This window comes from Pavona decussata, unplaced genomic scaffold, assembly GCF_977016875.1.
Source record: "Pavona decussata unplaced genomic scaffold, jaPavDecu1.1 SCAFFOLD_51, whole genome shotgun sequence".
Taxonomy (NCBI): domain Eukaryota; kingdom Metazoa; phylum Cnidaria; class Anthozoa; order Scleractinia; family Agariciidae; genus Pavona; species Pavona decussata.
In genome coordinates, this window is record NW_028145473.1 from 376,592 (window position 1) to 400,000 (window position 23,409).

Consider the following 23,409-nt stretch of genomic DNA (forward strand, 5'->3'; position numbering starts at 1 on the left):
GCGGGTTCGTTCACTCGGTGTTTCGTTCGTTCGTTTTTACCGGCGAGCACTCGGTGGACCGTTTGTTCGTTAACTCGATCATTCGGCCATCCGTTCGCCCGTTTGGATGTTCGTTCGCTCGGGCTTCCGTTTGTTCGTTCGTTTGCGTTTCTGGTTTGTTCAGTTGTTCCTCCGCTTGCCCAGTTCTTTTTGCTATCCATGGGCATAAACATGTTATAAAGAATAAATTTAAACCATTTAAAAGCTGTATGAAAACATTACGAAGAAGCCCTCAATTCAAAAAACAACCGTGTAATTGGCATTTGGTGCTGTTCTTTCGGTCGTGCGGTCATATCTAATGTCTATATGTACAGAGGACTGAAATTAAAACTCTAATAAGAGATACACACCAATAGCCCTTTTCAAACTAATTATAACCGTGCAATTGGCTTCTTATGCTGATCTTTCGGTTATGGGGCTGGGTCGACTTTCGGTCATGTGGTTTGTTCATTTCGGCTGATATACATGGGTTTTTTTGTCTGATTATTCGGTTAGTCTCTCAATGGCCCTATTGGTTTCGGCCGGCTTATGTTCACTCCTCTTTCCGTCTGTCTGTCCCTTCCCATATAAATCCGTATGGTTCAGTTATTTTCACTAGTGCTACTAGTGACCGCCCGGTTTTTTACAAACAAATTAACTTTTTATATGGGCTTAATCCTAAAGTTTAAAAGATATATTAAAACATCAGAAGTTTTCCCTTCGTGTTTTAATATTAAAGCTGCAATGCTATAGAGAGAGACTTCATCTCTCTCCTCTGATCTGGCACACAAAAACATGATTCAAAATTCTACGACATTTTTGGGACGTACACGACAGTCGTAAGCGAGTTGTAGGTTTGATTTACACCAAACAATTCATGTCGTAGGCCTGTCGTTAGTTTGGCGCATGCGAAAAAGTAGTACCATGTAAATCGCCCTTAAAACATGTTTTAAAATCCTTCGACATTTTTCGTGTTGTGCGCGTCTGTCGTAAGGATGTTGTAGGTTGATTTACACGACGCGATTCGCGATTGGCGTAAGCGTGTCGCATGCGACAAATCTTAGGCAAAATAGTACTGTCTAAATCGCCCTTAAAAAATGTTTTAAGATCCTACGACTTTTTTTGTGACGTACACGACAGTCGTAGGCGAGTAAGTTTGATTTACCCGAAACAATTCGTGTCGTAGGCCTGTCGTAAGCTTGTCGCACGCGACAAAGTCGTACCGTGTAAATCGCCCTTAAGGCGCTGCGCAGTTTATACATTGAGTGACATAATTTAGCAATCACGTATTACGTCATGAAATCAAAAACGGTGGTGTGCAGAAATATTAATAATGGTAATCAAACTGAGTGGATTGCAATTTGGTATGAAATCATACGCGTGATTTTAAAATCGAACGAGCGCGCAGCGGGAGTTCGATTTGAAATTTCAGACCAAAATTGCATGACACGAAGTTCAATTACCACTTTATTACACCCATTTTGAAATCACACTGTTTCTTTTTTGTCAATATTAATAAATTTTTAGAAAAGGGGAAAATTGCAAAATTTCCCCCAAAATGCCTTTTTTTGCCCTTTATTATTCTGCAATCTGATTAGCTATAGTAGGTAAGCCATGAAATTTGATTGGTTGTTATTATTTCATATTCATTTTCAAGGGCTAAAAAAAGGATGCGATTTAAGCCGCGGCCACACGAGCGATTTTTTGCTCGCGCAGGTGATGCGATTTTTTCAAATTTTGTCGCGTCGCCAGCGCGAGATGAAAATCGCACGTGTAGCCACCTTCGAACTTGCGACGCGACAGGTGAAAAAATCGCAAGAAAAAGTCGCCAGAATTGAAATTTTCGCGACAAAATCGTAGAGATAGCGCCCGTGTAGCCACCTTGCAACTAAGCCTCGTCATCTGCAATAGCTCGGGAAACGCCGGGATATCAACGACTGAAATTTCCGTCAGAAGTTGATGGTAAAATCCTTGTTCCTTTCTCTTTGCAAGCCACGGACGGACCCACGATGACCTTTTCTTAATTTTCTTCTTCCTTCGTTTGCTTTTTATCGTCAAGGAGAAGAATGCAAATAGGCGAAAAACAATATCCTCGTCCAAAAGGGCCGTCCGCCATGTCTGTTTATAGCGCCAGGTCTCTTGAAGTATGCGATTCACGCGGCTTTCAATTTGTCGCCAAACTCGCTAGAATTTGTCACTCGTGTAGCCACCCTCTCGAGCTGGCGACGCGACAAAATTTGAAAAAATCGCATCACCTGCGCGAGCAAAAAATCGCTCGTGTGGCCGCGGCATTAGAGGAAAAAAGGGTGCGATTCGTGGATAAATCGCACTGTTGAGAACCAATCAGATTGCAAGTATCACCAGTGATTTCAAAATGGATGTAATAAAGAGGGAAATTAGGCGATAGTAATGTTATGTTTTACCCGACACTGAAATACAATTTACATGTTTTCCAACCCAGTTTTAAATAAGACGGTATTTTTAACAATTTGACGGCAATTTATTTCAAGAGTGGAGGTTTCCCCTTTAAATGTCATCCATGTTTGTATATTTTGCCTGGTCACCCCATGCCCACTCGCTCTTTGCGAGAAGCCGAAGGTTTATGTCTGAATTCACCCTGTATATAGATTCCGTAAAATTCATGCATCACATTAAACGAAGAAAACCAAGCAAAATTGGTGTTCTCGCATGACAATATAAAACAGTAATGATTTTTTTGATGGCTATTAAAGTTCAATTGACAGTTTTCATTGGTTCCGCTTGTCTTCGAGATACACCAGAATCTATATCAGTTTTGTTACATTTTTCTACCCTAGTTTCCTAACATTAACCCTATATAGACCGGTTTTTTTTTGTCTTTTTCAACCGGGGAAAGGGCTTCCGTCCCCCTCCAAATATATTTGATATAAAAAGAGTTATTCAGGTTCAAAGTCGCCGCGGGCAGACCCACCCCCCCCCCCCCCCAACCTTCCGTCTGTAAACGAACACATTTGCGTTTGAACTTGCTCAAAATATCGATATAACCTCTATGGCTTAACCTCCATTAAAAAGTCGTCCTTTTTAATTTCTTCATTTAAATCTCCTTCACTCCCGGAGAAGATAGCCTACGAGGAGTCGTCTCCTATTTCCTTTGCTCTCCGAGCGAGGTTAGGAAAAAAGAGACGTCAGTAAGGAGACTAGAAAAATAAACATACAGCTGCATTTGTCGGATACAAGTTCTTAGGGGCTCTCGCTGAGATCTCCTAATTAACTCATTTCGTTTGGATGCTGCTTGCAGTAATTTACTAAAAGCTTTCTGAAACTCCAGTAGTTTCTCGAACGAATTTGTGTCTTTTTCCATTATTACAGATAGCGGTAGTATACATTTTACATTTTTCGATTATATTGTGGAAGGCAGCCGTAACGTTTATTTGAATCTGTGGACAGGGCCGTAGCGAGACTTTCGGAAGAGGCATTAGGTAAGTGTTGCGAGCGCGGTAGGCGAGATCTAGAGGGATCTGGGAGCATGCGACCTTCTTCATGGCTATTTCCTCAAAAACTAGGTCCCGTTTAAGTGTGAAATGGTAGCCTTTATATTGCTTACAAGTCAACCATATTTTTTACACTCGCTCTCTATATATGTTCAGAAATGCACGCTAATGAGATGCATGAACTGTACGGATAGACATCACAAAGTGTCCCCTACCCGAAATTCTTACTAAAACACAAATAATTCTGTCAAACACGAAGTCAAATGAAAACGACAAAAAGGTCTGTCAAAATCAGGGTTAGGTGCATTTCCGGACATGTGTCGCTCATAGCCTGTGTTATACTTGTTGTCATCCTGTGACCTTCGTTGCTACGGCCAAAAAAAAAATGGTGAAGACCTTCATGACTCCACTTCATACCCACTTGTATCCATTTATGGAACTATAAAATTTGAATGTTTGGCTTTATCAATATAGTAAAGGGATTCAAATCGAATGGAATCCCTTTATGGTCACCAAATTACCTCGTCGACACTGTTAATCGTGACATGAGCTCCATGTTTTCCAGCCCAGGTTTTATTAAGATGGTATTTTCAACAATTTGACGTCCCTTTTTTTTCAAGAGTGGAGTTTTCCTTTAAATAAAACCGCCCATGTTTGAATTGAGGTTTTTCAAAAGTGAAGTTTCCTTTAAATAAAGCTACCCATGTTTGAATTTAGGTTTTTCAAAAGGGGAGTTTACCTTTAAATAAAGCTTCCCTTGTTTGAATTAAGGTTTTCCAAATGTGGAGTCAGTTTCCTTTAAATAAAGCTACCCATGTTTGAATTAAGGTTTTTCAAGAGTGGAGTCAGTTTCCTTTAAATAAAGCTACCCTTGTTTGAATTTAGGTTTTTCAAGAGTGGAGTTTTCCTTTAAGTAAAACCGCCCATGTTTGAATTAAGGTTTTTCAAGAGTGGAGTCAGTTTCCTTTAAATAAAGCTACCCTTGTTTGAATTTAGGGTTTTCAAGAGTGGAGTTTTCAGTCCTTTAAATAAAACCGCCAATGTTTGAATTAAGGTTTTTAAAGAGTGGAGTTCTCCTTTAAATTAAGCTACCCATGTTAAAGTTTGAATTTAGGTTTTTCAAGGGTCGCGTTTTCCTTTAAATAAAGCTACCCATGTTTAAATTTAGGCTGGGAACCCCTTGCCTCCTCTCTCCTTCTTAGCGATTAATAGGTTTAACAATTTTCTTACTTCACCACGGCGTAAAACCTCTCAAATTGATGAATGATATGAAACAAAGAAATTTAAACAAAAACTTAGATACTCTTCTCGCATGACAGTATCAAACAGTTATGATTTATTTGATGGCTATTAAAGTTTGGTTAACAATCCGCTTGTGTCTTTGAGACACACTAGAATCTAAATCAGCGTTTCCACATTTTTTATATATATGTATATATTCTACTCTAGTTTCGCTTGACATTTTTAAATTTAAAATTCCTAACACTAAGTTAGCAAACTAACATATTTGCGTTTGAACGTGCTCAAAATATCGATATATTCGCCATGGCCTAATTTCCATTACAAATCATTTATCCCCTTCACTCCCGGAGAAGATAGTCTGCAAGCACAAGTCCCCTTCTGTTTTTGCTCTCAGAGCGAAGCAGCGAAAAAGGAGACCTCAGCATGCACTGATGCAGACTATAAAAAAATACAATGCGATTTTCAAATTTAGCGTTTGTTGGCGGAATCCAATAAAAGTTAACTGCCGCTATTTCAAACACCGATTTTTGGGAGCTTCTCGCTCAGCTCTAACCTAAACTCATTTGGTTTGGATCGCTTTGAGTAATTTACTAATAGCTATCTTACGAGAAAATTCATGAGAGAAAAAAAAACATGATTGCTTTGCGCGGAGTCTAAGTGTCGTCTTTCCTTTATTTAATTTCGAATATTGCAAAATGGGTGCTCTTAATATGGAGACCAGCTCTATTCTGCAGTCCCTCACCTTCCTAGTTTTAATTTCACGATGATTATTTTAATTTTACTATCTACTGTTAATTAGTGAGGGTGGAAGTTTTGTAAATAAATAATAAACCGGCAAACAAATAAATAAATAAAATTTTTCGTTTTTTCCCCTATTTTTTTCACTCGATATTCACTGGGAGTAAAGGGGCAAATGTTCTTGCGCAATCTGTTAATTTTCTTTAAGCTCCGTGACATGTCTGACAACTACAACCAGTGACACTGGAAATCTTTCGAGTGCTTCCGTCAGGGCAATGTATGTTCTGAATATGAAATCCCGTGCTTTTACAACACTCGCACTCCGTTCTGTACCAAGGAGGCGCCATAAGAATTTTACTCTTCGAACTGCACATCCCACGGCATATGTGCAGTGAAACACGGTTCCCGCAGACTGATCTGTGCTCGTGCTTCCTCGCACAATGAGCGCTGTTGGCCCAAGTCACGTAACCAAGCAGCAGTAAGGTGATTGTGACCACTAGAGTATTTGACATTATTCTGAAATACAAGGTTAGATGGTGAAAGTTCAATGATCCTTGCATTAGCCTTAGATAAAGCGGTTTTCAACTGAATGTCGAAAGTAATTTCGCGTTTGCTTTGGTTTTGCATTGCTACGCTCTGTGATTGGTTAACAAAACTCCCGCCACTTTCTCAACCAATGGGAATCCAAACCAAAACCAATCGTGTTTTGGCCGCACACGTTTTCCCGCGCTTGGCGCCAGTTACATGTATTTGCTTCGAATTCTGATTGACTCGTTGTGTTGTTTACATCTGTTGCGATTGGCCAGAGTAATAACTTTCAGCCAATCAGAGCCCACCACGCTTATGACCTCAGTGACATCAGGTTGGCCGGACCGCCCTTTTTATTAAGCGGGGCTATAATGGTCCAACGCCCACATGCGCATTTATCAATAGCATACTTTGTATAACTATCAAAGCGTTTTTGACGTGATGTTTTCAATGTGCCTCATAATTTCGTTCAGATGTTCATCGCTGTTAACGATTCTTTAGTAAAAGGAAAGCATAAACAAAATACGCCGTGCTCTTTGATTTCGGGTGAATGCTTATTATGTCGTTAATTTATCGACAAATTAAAGGTTATATTTTGACCAAAATTATTTCAAAGCAATTTTGATCTATGTTATTTAACGGAATAGTTAGTTGTGTGGGATATGCTGTTTTGATTGAATTTATAAGTTTTTGACTTAACACTGTATGAATTTCATACAAAAACTTATAAATTCAGCCGAAATTTTGATCTAGTATAGGTGACGGAATAAAACGTGTGGGTGTTTTAAATGAACTGTTGACCAGTGAAGAGATGCAATGAAAGGATGCCTCTTTAAGCTAGCACATAAGAGGACAATTTCTAATTAATATGGTGCGAAAAAATAAAAAAAAACTAATAAAGCTTAGAAAATAAAGAGAGGCTGCAAAGAGTTTAGTGTTAAGTTTTTCTCACGTGATTAATCTCTTTTTCAGTCAAGAAATATTTTGCTGTTAACATTTTTTGAGTTCAAGATGTACCGGCTGGAATAATCGAGCGTTTAAGATGGAATTGTCCGCGGTGAAAAGATCATGACTCTATAGGGATTAGATGAGATAACAATTTGTAATTATTATACTGTAAAAAATTGAAAACCTATAAAATTTATACAAAAGGCAATATCTCCAAAGAATTATTTTTCACTTCTTCTCACGCCATTATTTCTTGATAAGGTTGTGTTTATCAGTTTGGTATAGTCAGTTTAAATTGGAAGCGAAACTCAAGTTTAATTTAAATAGTGGATGTAACCTCTCAGTTTGTTTTCAAAACGGGACTCTAAACTTCAACGAATTAACAAAATAATTTCTCTGGCAATAGGCAGGATTCTAGACATGCAGGGTTAGAGTTGAAAAGAAAAGATTTTTTCTCAATCAAGAAATATTATATTTTAGTCTAACAAAAGTGTTTTGAGTTTACTGTAATAGTTTCTACAAATCAAACTTCATGTCATCATGTCAATTCAATTGTATTTTGACTTGGGTTCCAAGTGAGCATTTATGAATGAAATTTTTCGTTCAAGGCGTTGTGTCTCGGGGTTTTTCATTTCTAATTTAACCTACAAATATTTTTAAGTGCGTATTTTTTAATTTGTTCGCATATCATTAAAGACAGATCAGAATGAGTCAAACGTCGATGTAAAGATAACCTGCACTTTCTTACCTTAAACGGAAGAACTTGAGTCGTTGCACAAATGGGAGTTTGGGTCGTCTGTAAAAGCTATTGAAGAAGCTTGTATCTTCCAACGGTTTATCAAGTTAAATGAAGTCTGTAGCAGCAGGCTTCTTCCTTTGGGAATTATCTCTCCTGTTGAATTGATTTTTAAAATGAAATTTTAACATTTGAATGAAATGTAATACACAATGAGGATACGTCGGAAGAGACGGATGAAATGAACGGACGATTAAACGGAGAAGGATTGTAAGCCTGACAATGGAACGGAAACAAGATTAATAAGATCAGTTAAAAATTACAACAAACCCAAGTTAAAAACGTAGAGGCGAGCGAACTTCGCTTTAGTAAAACTTCAAACGCCTACCAAATAGTTCCACCACATTGTGATTCATTCAGTGAACGTGACCGAGAGGAAGACAGCCGCACGCACTTTAGAAGGTGGTGGCTTTTGTTTCAAGACGTGAAAGCGTCTTTAATCAAGGATCTGAGAAAATTAAAGGCGTTAGGCGGTAAAAAGCCTCTTTCATTAGTAAGGAGAAAGTTGACGTATTCCACAAAATCGCCCTCAAAAATGATTCCAAAATAAACGTTACCGTCTCAACCTACGCATTTTGTCATTTGGAAGATTCTCGGGATCCATCATCATTTTCTTAAAAACTAAATTAAAAACGCATCAAGTGGCAGGTGTGTTATTTTGAATAAACGCCCGCGGTTTACCTACTACCAAGTCTGATATCGTAACTTATTTTATGGTTGTTACAAAACTCCAAATTGTTAAACCTTTGACATGTTTTGCAGTTTTCGTAATAATTATGGGCGTCCTTCATAAAAAAATTTAGCTACTTGGTACTGCATTAGATCACGAACTACTTTCGACAACTGAAATAGTCACGATTTAAACAATTTAGATCATTTAAAGATTACAAATTTTGTACCAAGTTACAATAACTAAATTTTGCAACATTTCTCTAACTTATCAAGCCACGATTTTTTTAAAATTCTAATCAATTTTTTTATCTAGCTTCATCTTAAAACATGCGAAACATTACATCTTGCCCTACCTGTTGTCAAAAATTGCGAAACAACTCAATCAATTTTCAATGGACTTGAAGTTAATTACGTTTTTCAAACTGAAAACGAAACGCTTTGTTTTCCGGCGGCATTCATAAACTAAACAAACGGGAAACGTGCTTATAAAACAAAAGATAAAGAAAGTTCATTTACGATGTGGGCAAGCTTCACAGTTACACCTGCCGCGAGAGAAAATTTAAGCCTCGGTCATCTTTGTTTCAAAGTTTATCACCAAAAAGGGGAAAAGCTTTCAGTATCGACTCGACTTCGAGTAAAGTTTCAGACTTCACGCGGGAATAGCAGAGTCACAGGTAAGCCATTTAAAAGCAACTAAGAAAGCCATTTCAAAGCAATGCAGTAAAATTTAAGCAGCGAGTCGCACATGTTTTAAAGCAGTCGTAAAAAAGTCGTTAAATTTAGTTTGTGAATCAAATTACGTGTAGTTTTTCCCCTATAGTGACGATTTGCGTCGTACGAGGCCACATTAAAAGTATAAACGAAATAATAAGATAAACAAAATTATAACAAAAAGGAAATTTAAAAAGAAAAACTGACTTACAGTGAAACCATTCTTAACTTCGGTCGCTACGAAAATAAACCAACTCGAATACACTATAGCGCCCACTGCCTTTTCTCTTGAAACTAAGCACTTAGTCTTTATTTAACAAAAATGATGCTTATCTTTTGCTTATCATGAAAAATTTCCAAGCTACATTTCCTACAATCAGTTTATTTGATATTACACCATAAGATTGGGAAAAAAGCATTGCTTCAAAGTTAACAACATTGCAGTTTACTGAAATACCTACAGAAAACATATTTTTTGTTGTAATCCTGGCCGTAAAATGTAGGCAAAGGAGAATGTTTAATTTAAATTTAAAATGTGAGAGAAAAAGTCGTATTTTTCACATGTCTTCTTGCGATTAGCTTTAATCTTAAAGTAATTTTTGAAATTAAAATGATATATTAATTCGCGCCAATTACTTTTTATTTGGGTGTCTGTCGTTCGTTAACAATAGAGCTCAATTTGAAATGAAATGTTTCGACCGATCTTTTCTCATACGCGAACTTTTGTCTGCAAAATGTATTGAATGTTTTTCACGGTATTAAAGACGAATTCAAAGCAAATTGTCTGCGGTGGCAAGGACCTAAACTGATTAATAATCAATTTTTGATAAAGTGTTTGAGGCGTGAAAATGAAGACGCACTACTTTAGATCAAAAGGCTTGGTTCGCTATAAGGATGAAAGGAACGCCGAAAATTTTAGTCTTGATATCATCATTGCCAGACAGATCTAAAATTAAAATATCCATCAGTATATTAAACATACTCAACTGATGGATATTGCCAGAGCTAGCACTTTTGGGAAAACGTCATACACTAATTTGACTTTTTTAAGAGATCTGTTTCATCAAAAAATAAACTGTTTAGTATCATGAAAACAGAACAAAGGAAATTTAATTGAAACATTTTGAAACCTTTCCGAAACGTGTCTGCTATTTTTTGAAAACGGATTTTAATTCTGAATTCAGTATGCTGTAATGTCAACCCGGTTAAAATAATTTGATTTCAAATGAGACACAGTTGACACCCATTTGACTTATATCTAAGACTGGAATTGAATTTTATTCAAAGTCGGTCTGTTCACTTCCAAATTTCCACTTAATATCATTTACAGCAGAACTTAAAATTCACAGTAACCATAATGGCCAATCCATTTTATTTTCAACTCACACGAAATTTCACATATTTTCTGTGCTAGAAGTGTGTGCCAACAAGCTTAATCGCAGCTTTATATTTAATTATTTTTAAACAGTTGTTAACTGGAATACTGAGTTGTTGATAAGATAACAACGATAAAATGAAAATAAAAATAACCATTAAAACATTAAATGAATATTGGTAACACTACACAAATTGCGCTAATAGAAATTTTCTCTCAAGTGACAAAAAAACTATGCGTAAAAGCTTTGAGGAATCGCATGACTTTTAATTATATAATTTCGCACCGGAAAGAAGAAAGAAAGGTTTTTTCCCTAATTAGTTTCAATGCAAACCAAATGGAACACGAAAAAGCTGAAGTTAAGTAGCAGTAAATAGAATTATCCCACGCGGCAAATTCTCACTGGGGAAGGGGGTGTTTAATTAAGTTGACAAAATCCCGGCGTAAATTATAGGAAATCCATCCAGTCATATCTCACTGTGGTGACGATACAGTGGCGCGCGACCCACGCTCTTAAAAATGGAATTCGCTGTGAGACAAAAATGTCGAATGTCAAAATCAAAATCCCGATGGAATAGATTACGGTCGCTTGCTTTGCAAACTGATGGTAACAGTTATTTCAACAATAATATCCGTCAAAACAGCGTGTTTCTTGTTCCTGATAAAAAGGGATATGATTTCGACTCTTAGCCCACTGGAGAGGAAGACAAGTGGGTACAATTCAGCTCTTTCACTCACCGTTAAAGAGTGAGATTCTTGTTGTGGGGGAGGGGTGGGAGTGCTGCCTAGTGGGTGGTACTATCTGAAGTATCAAAATCGTACTTTATGAAGTAGAACCCATTTTTACCAATTCTCTCGTTTCCATCTAAATGCAAACGAGATCAATATATTTTAACTCTGTCGTTGAAAACCATCCCTAATTCAGACTAGAAGATAAAACCATTCGCAATTTCAGACGAAAACAAAAACAAATTGTGCTCTAGTTCCGTAGCAAAGCTACTCTAAAAGCATACCCCTTGGGTGACTAGTGGACAAAAATCGCAATCTGATTGGCTATACACAAGGGCGTTCTAATTAACAGTTAGACGGTAAGTTCGAAATTTCTATTGGCTAAGAATTGAATGGGGGCTTCGCCCCTCACGACAACAATCAAACTGAAAAGAAAATTCAATGAGAGCAAGCTGGTAGATAATAAGGAAGCTTGCTCTCATTTGTTTTACAATCACTCAGGAACCAACCAATCTATTCAACAAAGAAGCTCGCTAAAAATGACTTATTTCGGGCTAGTTGGTTTGCAAGTTCAGTAATTTTCCTAGCGTACGCTTCTGGGGCAGATGGTGGAGGACCCTGTCGAAAAATTTGAAAATTATAAAGCGCTGTTCTTTTTTTACCCTAAAATTTTAACTTGTGTCTTGCTGCGAAGATCTTTCCTGTGTTCAGCCCAACATTTAGTGAATTTGTAGATGAAATCCTTTAGTTTGACCATGGAAATGGATACCTAAAGAACAGTACTTTCCTATGGCACTGTTTATTTTATTTATTTAAACTTCTAAATTAAAGTAACATCAAAGAGAAAGCCATTGAGCAATGAGTACCTTAAGATGGCGTTGTTTACTAGGCTGTGGAAAGTAGTTTTAATTTTGAAGTCAGTCGGTGAAATATCGCCATTGTGACCATTGCAAATGAAAAATATCGAACAGTATTTGTACTATCTGGTGGTGTTATCTATCACGACCGCAAAAGGTTCCTTTCTAACTCTAAGGTTGAGTATAATGTCTTAAGTAAACATTGAAATGTGGTTTTACTTCGCTACTACTTATTGTGATACATGAAGTAATTCAATCTTTCAAGTATGCACGGTTGGCAAAAAGCCTTTGACTCGATACACAAAAGTTATTCTGTTGCCTTTGCTTCTGTGATATTGTTTGGAAATTTGCAAAAAAAATGCGAATATTGTTGTAGTAGATAATGAAATAGTGAAGTATAATATGTATCTACCTTGAAGCAGTCACGTCCAAGCTATTTCGCCTCAGAGCCTGTCGTCCGTTTCCGGGAGCAGTTGCTTGTAGACTTGAAACGAGACTTTTCTCTCACTATGGCGAATTTTATTCATTTATTATAGGCATGGAACAAAACGATCGGAATTAGACTAAAGATTGTAAAAGAGTTCTGCCCCGAAAAGCTGTTACCAGGTCATTCAACAAAGGCGTTTTTTTTTCAGGCGGATACGAAAGAAAACTTCATTTGCATTCTGATAGAAGTGTCGTCCATGTTGATGTCTAGCCAAACAAAAGAAACATAATTCTACAGCTCTATTTCCTCAAACGCATGTCACCGATAAGATCTATTTCAGAGATTTTGAGTTAAAAGCTTCCTCTTGTCATAAAGCACGTATGCGTTTCATTTGGGTCGATTACAAAAGAAAAAAGTGAACTTACATTAGGGTAAATGCATTAAATTTCTGCTGTACCTAAACATTGCGGCAGGGAATGCTGATGTTTGGTCTGTTAGACGTTCAAAGATAAGCTGGCAGGTAACGATATTGTAGTAAAAAAATCCATACCTTCCTTCCTTTTTCTTCTAAAAACTGGCCTTTGTATGTTGCGATACTGCCAAAACCTTTTTACAACTGCCGCTGATATTTTGAAACGCTCTATTTTTATCGGCTTTAGAAACCTTAAACCGTTCTCAGTGCATTTTGAAATAGCTAAGAAAACACAAATACTTTACTGAAACATTCTGAAAGCAAAAATAATTAGGCCACAATTTCATTTGCTTTGTTGCCTCGAGAAAAACAAGCAATTAAATAAATTACGACCAGTAAAAATAAATATATTAATAAGTAGCCTTAGTTCGTAGGTATAATACAAAGAACTGCGTTTCACGAAAAAGACGACTAATTTTACTGGGGAATTCATGAATTTAATATATCTGGTTATAGATCTACTGAGTTGATATTAACACAATTAAGTTTTTTCCCATCAATTTATCTTGCAGCCTTCGAAAATGACCACATTAAACTTAAAATTTTCTATTCATGTATTAAGACAAACCAGGTGAAGAGATTCATAGACAAAATCAAAGAAAAGGATAATTTTCATTTGATAAACACCTAAATTTTCAGAATTGTCTCGCCAGTAAGTAAAAACTGGAGGGATTGCTTCTCAACCTTTCAATGAACAAAAGGGCTTTTTTTCTGCTTTTTCACTCATGATTTTATAACTGATCCATGCGGCGAGGGAAGACTCCAGATGAATATTGGGAAGGTTTAAGACTGAGTGGTTTTATTCAAAGCTTTTGGATATGTGATTCTGGCGAAAAATAAAATAAAATAAAATATAATAATAATAATAATAATAATAATAATAATAATAATAATAATAATAATAATGATAGAAGCAACTCAGTATTATTCAAGATGCAGAAGTCTTTCTTAAGCAGCTGCTCCCTCCGCATTGCAAAATCCGTCAAGATCTTGAACTTGACAGCTATGCTACAAAGCGAACAGGCCATTTATCTTAAGATTTTTATTGCATGAATCCATTTTGACGCCTTATTGCATGGGATCATTTTAAGAAAACATTGGAAGTTTGGATTTTCTGTCAGACGTTTTCAAAGCATTTTAGCCCAAAAGTAATTTTAGGGTTTTATAAATTTGATTCATTTTTAGAGCTTCAGTGTATATGATTTTTCTAAGTGAACAGTAGGATTGAGGGGGTTTGATTAGAAGTTAGTGATAAGTTGTTACTGTTTAGTTTTCGCGAGGTTGGCTTGGTTGGCCGCCCAACCATCGTTTTCGTAGATTCTGGGCATCCAGAAGCTTGCACTGCCTTTATAATATCCATCATTGATCTTAACACATTATTCCAGACGTGCAGAAGAATAACCGTAATAACGCTGCAATTATTGCGGAATAAGGATGACATTTAATACAAAATGTTTGTCATCATTCATTAAAATTGTTTAGAGAAAGATTCCGTCGCCCCTAACCGCCCCTAACCGCCCCTTTGAATTTAAAGTTTATTGTTTTTGATGAAAAAGAAATCCAAACGTTTCCTTCCTCTCAAAACGCCCCTTTAATATTTTTTTTTACGAGCAGCCCAAACTACTCGCAGCCGGAATAAATTCAAATTCATATTTACCCCAAAACGCCTCCACTCTATTTAAAATACGAAAAAGCAATATTCAACTGCTTCCTCTCCTCAAACAAACATGTTTTGAGAGCAATCACAACTGTTTTTGTAGAAGTTCTTAATGCTCAACACGTTTCAGGCCACGCCAAAACGTCGCATTTTATAATTTAAATTTACTTCTCTGCAAGAGACCAAAATTTGGGGCGCATACGCGTGCCCCGACTTTTTCAGTGCTAAAGGCTTTTTAATTATAATTGATAACCTGGCATATACGCCCGGAGAAATTCACTAATGCGTACATGGAAACAATATATTATCGAATGATAAAAATATTCTTATTATCAAAACTTCGACTTTGAAGCGTGTTCATACGCACATGAAGCAACTGCAAACAGCTTAAGGCGGTTGTGCATTTGGTCACGTTTTGTGTTTCATGCATCTTGCCTTGCAATTCTGTCGCGACCCAAAATGAACGAGATATTCATTTTCGGCGCCATCTTGATTAGCCGAAGGGCATGCGTAAACACGACATTACAGAAAATATATGGGATTTTGAATCCCTGTTTCTCCGCCCCGACTTTGCAAAATTTAAAATCACTTTTAGATAACCGAGTTAATCGTTTATCTGATCGAAAATCAGACCATTGTAGACACGAAGTTCGTAAACTGACATTAGAAATCTCCGTTCTTATCTCGCTTGTAATTTCTCTCACTATTTTGCATATTATGTTTGGAATGGTTCGGTATAAATCCATCCTCTACATTTGCCAAACGCGCTGTCAAAATCAGACAAATTCGAACTGGTTTGTGGAGGTTCAAAGTAGGCCATAGTCTAATAAATATGCATTTACTTTAATTTTAGCCGTGTTTGTTGACAACCAAGATTGCATCAGAAACCGTCTGTGACGAAAGTCAGTCGTATAGGAACGTTAATTATCATATTAAAATTGTCGCTAACCTATGATTGGTCGAGAGCAGTGACGTTTTGCGATATGTCCAGGCTTAAACAGGACATATCCGATGGCACTCCCAATCTGATATCCCAATATTCCCCAAGTTTTTAACCTAGCGATGCTTTAATACGATGAAGAACATTGTTTTTAACCTCCAGATGGAAGAACGTTTTAGTGTCGAAATATATTCACGAGCACTTGTTTCATGCATTCATGTAATGTAAATCAATGACGCAGGCATCTAGCTCAATAAGCTACTTGTCTTGTCAAGAAAAGAACTATAGCTACCTTATTTCGTTTACCGTTTACGTTTTCGTTCTTAAGATGCGACAATACCAATACTACAACGTGCTTCATATCAGCTAATCATTCATCTAAGCGAAAATAAGACCACTGGAGAAACGAACTTCGTAAACTGAGATTAGGAATATTCTCATTTCGCTCAGTTGTAATTAATTGTTCCCCTGATAGGATAGCATACTTTCGATTCTTGCATTGCGGTATCTGATTGCCAATACTGCAAACCTCCAAAATTGTTTTGTGTAAGGTGACAACGATTTTGATAAGTCACTATAAGCTAACTTTTATACTGTGCACATTAAATTTGCAACATTTGGATAGTTCGGAACAATCTTTAGCCACCACCGAAGAATGAATAAGACGTCTTGTCTTTTTTATCCTCAGTTCAAACACTTTAAAAATAGCGTTAAACCAAAAACTACTTAAACGCATCATTAAGGGGGAAAAGGATATTTCAGCTAGACGAATACAGACGGCGGAATTCAAAATACTTTGAGACACTTGTTTTTGTACGTTCAGTTACACGTTTGAGCCATAGAGCCACCTTTGAGCTGACGTTTGACGGTTTGTTGAAAGAAATACAGCAAAAGGAATATTGGACATTTAAGAACTTTCCTGCAATGCTATTTGCTATGCGCTAAAAGGTGGTTCAAGCTTTTTTGCGTGGGTGAATGAAATCCTAGAATGTCCATTCAAACAAAAAACTATTTAGCGGAACTTTCCTGTGGTGCTGTTTAAGATGGTTTTAACTTTTGCGCCTGTGGCTAAAATCTTAATTTGAAAGCCGTGTCATGTGACCATTCAATTGAAAGCTACTGAGCAGAACTTTCCTGTGGTGCTGTTTATTATCATGTACAAGATTGTTTTAACTTTTGCGTCTGTAGCTGAAATCTTAATTTGAAAGCCTTGTCATGTGACCATTCAAATGAAAGCTACTGAGCAGAACTTTCCTGTGATGCTGTTTATTATCATGTTTAAGATTGTTTTAACTTTTGTGCTTGTGACAGAAATCTAAATTTCAAGGCCGCGCGAGCATTCAAATGAAAGCTACTGAGAAGTGCTCTCCTGCGGTGCTTTACAAGATGGTTCTACTGAACTTTTGAGTTCGAGGATGAAGTTTTAAATTTCCACCATTCAATTGAATTTAAACAGGCCATCCAATGAGAACATTTAACCAAGAATACTTTGAACGTTGTCTTCTGTGTTTCATAACGGTTTTCTACCCTTTTAAAGACATTTTTATGTAAGCTAACACAGATTGACAACTGGATCTAATTCACCGAATTTACTGTAGTTGTTGTTGGCTTACCAAAATGTTAGCTGACCTTTTTCCGCATTTTAAACAACATATTTTGCCCCTCTGAAAGCGAAAGCAATTCATTTTTTCATGTAGTGTTACGAAATTGTGAGAAGAAAACTCTGGATGCAGATTTTTTTATGCGACCAAAATGAAAAGTCGGGTGGCCCTGTTTAGAGTAACGAAGCAGAACTCATGTTGCGTAACGTGTTCCATGATACTGTCCTGGCTGCTTTCTTCTCCGTTAGGAAATAAAACTCCACAAAGTGTGGGCACAAAGTAAAGGCGGTAAAAATAGTTTGCAAAATAAACTTTGAGTTTTTCCACATTTAAATCTTGTCTGAACTTCTGGGTAGGTTATAAAGCGCACCTATTTTAACCGAACAGTTATATGCTTATTTCTCTTTTAAAGCTTTCTTTAAATTGAGTTTGAGTTTTTCCACGACAAAATTTCCTCAATTTGTCATTGTTACTGTCTGAGGACCAAACGAAATGAAAGACAAATCGTACGCCTTTAAAAAACTTACTGTGTTAGTCCGATAAACGTTCTAGGCGGCTGTTCAGTTTCGCAACGTCTGATCTACGTGCGAAAAAAAGGGGGGTTTCTTCACTGTGCTGAAAGACGTTTTGACTTTGATAGAAATTGGGTTTAAACAATTAAGGAATAAAATCAATTAAAAATATCGATTAAACCCACAAACTGTAGCTTATTTTAATTTAGAAGCCCACAATCCAGACTAATGTGGCAAACGTCGACGATATGGTGCGCCATATGGCGCAGTACTAGAAAGGGTCAGGAAAATAGATTTCAAGCATTTGCGAATTTTCAATATAAACGCTTCCTCTTTGTACGTACGTTTGTTTTTGTCGTCTTTTTTCAGAAACAGTTTGAGCGCTAAAACAAAATGTCAGTTGCGTGCACCGGCGCGGAAATGGGAAGGCGTTTGGAAATTTGGGGGCAATATTCCCGCAAACAGTTTCCTCTTTTGAGGGGAAAATTTTGGACGTGAAAAGGTGCACTTTCTATAATGATAAATCAAGAACGTCACTAACAGGAGCGCTTTTCATACAGCCTACGTCACTAGGAAGTGAATATTTAGTAGTGATGCGTCGAAACCTTACTTGAAAAGCTGGTAGCATTACTAGAGTGTTAAGAGTCAAAACTCGCTGAACCAAGCAGGTAAGTTTTCTTTTTACCGAATGAATTTCGTGAACAAGACAAATGCAACATTTTCAACTGATATTGCATCACAAATTATAGATAATATTAATTATATATAACGTGTGCCGTTGCACATCGAAGTGCTAGCTATGAGTTTCCTTTTTACGGGCGAACAATATCAAAAAAAATTAGAGGGTTTACACAGCAAATCAGCGCGGAACCGATAGAGAAATAATTTTAGGTAGAGTTTTACCAAAACCTGAAGTTAAGGAGTTATCGATTATCTTTGGAAGTAATTTTAAAAGAATAAAAATTAAAAATGATGCATGTTGGTGGGAGATTAATACACCAAACGTTAAGTCGACTTTATTTTTGTTATTATTTCCTTGAAAACTGTAAATATCGCATTTAAAAATTGGTCGAAAACGCAAAAACTGTGTGAGTTGCCATTTGTTAACAGCTAGAAGCCCCTGTTCCGGGCCGTTACAAATAGCATTTTTATTCTATTCATGATCGATCCAAGACCTTCATTTTGTTGGCACTTTATATTCTTACATCGCTCTGCTAGTAATTTGAACTTTGTATTTTTTATCTAAGTAGTGCAGAGTTATGGTCAGTACATAATTAACCGGAAAGAAGCAGTAGTAACGCAAACTCCTTCAAGTCTTGTCCTATCTACGGTCTGTCAGGAATTTTATCTTCATTGCCGGTATTCAGGTTCGTTTAATTTCATTTCAAGCAACAGTAGACTTCAGCTATCTCGCAAAATCAAGAGAAAACAAAAACAATATAGCTCCAGAGAGCGTGAGTGGGAAATCGAGATAGCCATCAGTGAATTATTGTAAACAGCATCCAAGGAAAACTGGTCTTGTTGAAATAACGAGATGTTCAAAGTAGCTGTTCTTCGAAGTAGATGGGGTCTACAATATGGTGCTTATTTAAGCTGTCTTTTCTCAAAACTTACAATGGGTTATGTGTATATAATACTCTTTCGCAAATCTGGAGGTTTATTAGAAAGAGGCCTTCAGCAGCTGCAGCAGAACTACTTCAATTTTCCACGGCTGAATGCAGTGTTAATTGCATGCAAGCACAGCATTTTCCAAAGTTTATCTAGCAATTCATGATCATGGAAAGCCAACAATACAGGGCAAAGTGCCTTGCCTAAAAGGCATTACAAGGGTGATTTAACCATCAAACTTTTTTTGTTTTTATCTAATCTGAGTTTTTATTTTTTCAAGCAGACAAGAAAGTTGTGACACATAGCTTTCAGCCAGGATTGATTGAAGCCTAGTTTATCCAGGATTCTCAGACTTCCCAAGTAATTTGGCCAAATTTAGTTCGCAAGAATAACAGTTACTATCAGAGCCGTTCACCTGCGCGAAATATATGGATAAGTAAAGCCGCGCTTGTAAAGTCATGGGGGCCCCAACTAGAGATTTAAGAGAAATACTCTGTGTTCTCGAAGATCGTTTTTGGGTTTTAAAAGGAATATTTGTGTACGCACGCTTACAACGTTTGATATGTTGTGATTCTTTAGCTGAATTTTAAAGTTTCCGAGGAAACATTTAGGGAACGAATTGTTACCCCCCAAATTTACAACTTTTTTGTTCTCTTAACGACGTATTTCGTCCCTTCGAAGGCAAAAATATTTAATTTTCAATGTTACGAAAGCTTTAAGTGGCAAAACGCACACACACAAGAAAATAGGTTTTCGCGGATTCAGCCAAAAATTTTGAGGTGGTTTAGATACTTGCGAGCAGATGTTTACCGAAATGAACCGTTGGATGAATCTAAAACTAGAACAATTATGTTAAACTTTTTAAAAAAAGAAACAAAGTTGGAACAAATCTAATACTAACTTGATTTGGTGTCTGAAATGGTTGAAAACAGCCCTCGATAATGGAAAATTGAGTTCAGTCGAAGTAAAAGGACCACAGGGTAAATTTATTATTTGGAAGAGAGTACAAATGGGGGCAGCTTTTCAAAATGCGTGGGCCTTCAAACGAAGGCTTTTTAATGCCGCCTAAGGACAAATTTCGGAGATATAAAATTGCGCCGAAAGGCAGGCACTTTTTAATTTGGTTCGTAGAAAAACCAGATGGCTTTTTGTTATTGATGAAGTAGCACGGATCCATCATTAGTGACAACATTTGCCTCGCACAACTAGATGTTTTCCTGGGAGGGCACAATCTGCAATGTGTGTGTGGGTTGGTTTTTTTTTTGGGTGTTCATAAGGTTAATTTCGTGCTGGTTTTTATCAATGCTCAGAGGATTCTTCGGATTTCTCCCCCCCAGAATCACAAGACAAACATTTCGAATTTCTACCTAAGTGAAAATTAAAAAAACAAAAAAAGATTTTCGACTGGTCGGTGCCATCCTTGCAAACGGCGGTGCTGTGCTGTAGTTATAAGTGAAAGAGATTTCGTCGGTATTGATCAAAACCGGTAGGGTATGTTAAGGTTTCCACATAGAACTACTTTTATAGCTAACGCAAAATGCGTAGATGTACATCAGTTAGTGAACAAAAAGCTAGAGATTCGCGTGAATCATTGAATCGCTAACTCGTCAAAAAGTCGTCACGCGGTCATTAAGGACATTAAAAGCTGGAAAACAGGAGATGCACACGAATGGCGTGGCAGACGATAAGATGCCATTAGCCAAGTTCAAGTTTAATTATCACCCACGCGCTAAAAATGTTAGTGACTGTACGAAATGTATGCGTACTCAGAATCAGTTCACAACAGTTCCCAGTTATCGCAATGATGTTTTATAAAAGGCGAATTTATTTTAATGTTGAAGTTTTCGCTGCCGTCGTCGTCGTCGTTGCTAAATCTCCCTAATTACATGATTTTTGAGTCACTCAAAAGCTTCAAATCAACAAACAAATCACACAACAAGAAAGCTGAAAATCTCCTCCTTGTGGGGTGACTCTCTGAACACGATGTTTATACATAAGCGCAAGCCTGAGTTGCGCACGAGGACTCACGCATGCGCAGATGTTATTCAGCTCCGACATAGGAGGGTTGGGGGGGGGGGGTGGGGTTGAGTCGATGATAATTTTAACCTTTTACCATACTGTTTCCACAGAAACATGACCCCACAGAGACTCTTTTTCCAGATTACCTTTATCCTTGCCTTAGCTGCCATTCATTCCATGGTAACCGCAAGTGTTCGAGAGAACTGCGAACCGCGGGTGACTCAAGTCTCGGTCAGAGTGATTGGTTGCCAAGAAAGAAAAGTCTTGTTAATGCAGTGTGAGGGAAACTGCCTGTCCGAGCAATCTCACATTAAGAAGCACTGCCGGTGCTGTAAACCTGTAAAGAGAAAGAGAATCAGCGTTCAAATTCACTGCAAGAAAGGACATCATTACTACAGAAGCTTTCATAACGTACAACAACATGAGAAATGTTCTTGTTCAAGGTGTTTAGGCCACTAGATTTGTGACTCATATTCACGATAATTTCCAAACAGACTGCCTTTTTACTGTAAAGTCCACGATTTTATGTAATGTATCCTGGCAGGGAATACGGTAACTGAACGCAATAAAACCAAGCTCTTAAAGGGGAAGTATCACGCGTATTTGATGTTATTTCAGAACCCAAAAATGTTTGTTGGTCAACAGAAGCAAAAAGTAAATAAATAATTGTCTAGTTGTGTTGTAAATTAACGCTCCAGTGCAATGGCTAGAGGCATAGAAGGTCAGAATGGATTGAAACTTGGAAGCTTGAAAAATGTAAAGGTAACGTTTTTCAAGTTCTCGCATTTTCTGTTTCCAAAATGCGCTAGGATAGATCACGCGAGTTGTTTCGTGTTTCAATAATTTAGTTGATTTTTTCCCCTTCGTTGTTTTAGAATTATTTTCTAGCTAAGTGAAGGTCTAACTTGACCATTTCTTATAAAGGTAAAAAACCCCGTAACACTTCCTCTTTAAGGCGACATGATTCAATGTTTTATTTTATCTCAATTCAGATTTAAATCTAGAACAACAACAACCGAACAAAATTAAACACTGAAACAACAACAAAAAAAGGTATATTACGCCGTTCCATGTTTCATTTTTCATGTTTCCACGTTCCATGTTTCATTTCAGTTTCTCATATTGGTCCTGTAAAATGCCATATAATAACGAATTTTATTACCAACTTGCACGCCCTCTCATCCCGTTTCACTTTTTTCTCCTTTTACATGGTTAGTTACTACTATTTTGGTGAGTAGTAACGTTGCATAAATTTGGACGATATCAGCATAGCTTGACTCGCCCAAAACACAGCACAACTCTTCAACTTATACAGTAATACTACACATCTAAACATCGCACCTCAGATATACGTAGACTAAGATTGTAAGCAAACAATTTTCCTGGATTTTGTTACCGTATGTCTGTAAAATCTAGTCTACGTTTGCAAGAAACATTCACAGAAAAATGTGACGAAAAATGAAAGGAAATACGGCGTCCCAACACGGCTGCATGTCGTAGATTTTAATGGGAAAAATACTTCAAATCTTTAGTACTTAATATTCATGATTTGTTGAGAATTCTAATTTTAAGTAAATTTATTGAAATAGGATTTAGTTTTTAACAAAGAGTCACTGCATTTTAAGTCAAGCTTGCTACATTTTCAAAATGGTGGACTTTACTGTGAAAAGGTGGTGTGCGAATGATTGGACTTTGAAAGGTCTATGAGGCAAAATTTGTAAAATATATATACGCAATTTAATGACACATAAATTTTATGGAAGGCACATCTGGTGTGATGACATAGAAGATTGTCTACAGAAAATATTACTTAAAAGATGCAACATTAAGGACTGCTACTCAACTGCGAACTTGAACCAAGGTTTGACTTTCATTTATCACATTGTAACTAGAGCTCGCTTAAGCTAATTAATGTGAATAAATGTATATGAAAAATATCAATAAATAGCCCAAAGTATTAAACTTTGTCTACTTTGCTAAGGGGATGAGTAAACTCAATCAAGAAACACATGTTCATGTAATGCATCAGTCAATTCCAATAGCCCCCCCCCCCCTCCCCCCCTAGGCTAACTTTTTAATAGTTAAACTG

At 37.0% G+C, this 23,409-nt stretch overlaps 3 long non-coding RNA genes across 5 annotated transcripts; 2 read left to right on the top strand and 1 right to left on the bottom strand.

The window, feature by feature from the left end:
* The first annotated feature begins 2,996 nt into the window (after positions 1-2,996).
* Positions 2,997-5,045, top strand: LOC146480952 (uncharacterized). Its single transcript, XR_014864513.1, has 2 exons — positions 2,997-4,316; positions 4,603-5,045. It is a non-coding gene; the product is annotated as an uncharacterized LOC146480952 (long non-coding RNA).
* Positions 4,802-12,730, bottom strand: LOC146480953 (uncharacterized). Of its 2 annotated transcripts, none has more exons than XR_014864508.1 (3): positions 12,497-12,730; positions 7,693-7,836; positions 4,802-5,984 (listed from the first exon to the last, which is right to left on the bottom strand). It is a non-coding gene; the product is annotated as an uncharacterized LOC146480953 (long non-coding RNA). The 2 variants fall into 2 exon arrangements; XR_014864509.1 differs by lacking the exon at positions 12,497-12,730 and adding an exon at positions 8,011-8,289.
* On the top strand, positions 8,811-23,282 carry LOC146480954 (uncharacterized). Of its 2 annotated transcripts, none has more exons than XR_014864512.1 (2): positions 8,811-9,086; positions 21,431-23,282. It is a non-coding gene; the product is annotated as an uncharacterized LOC146480954 (long non-coding RNA). The 2 variants fall into 2 exon arrangements; XR_014864511.1 differs by lacking the exon at positions 8,811-9,086 and adding an exon at positions 17,711-18,361.
* Positions 23,283-23,409: the final 127 nt, after the last annotated feature.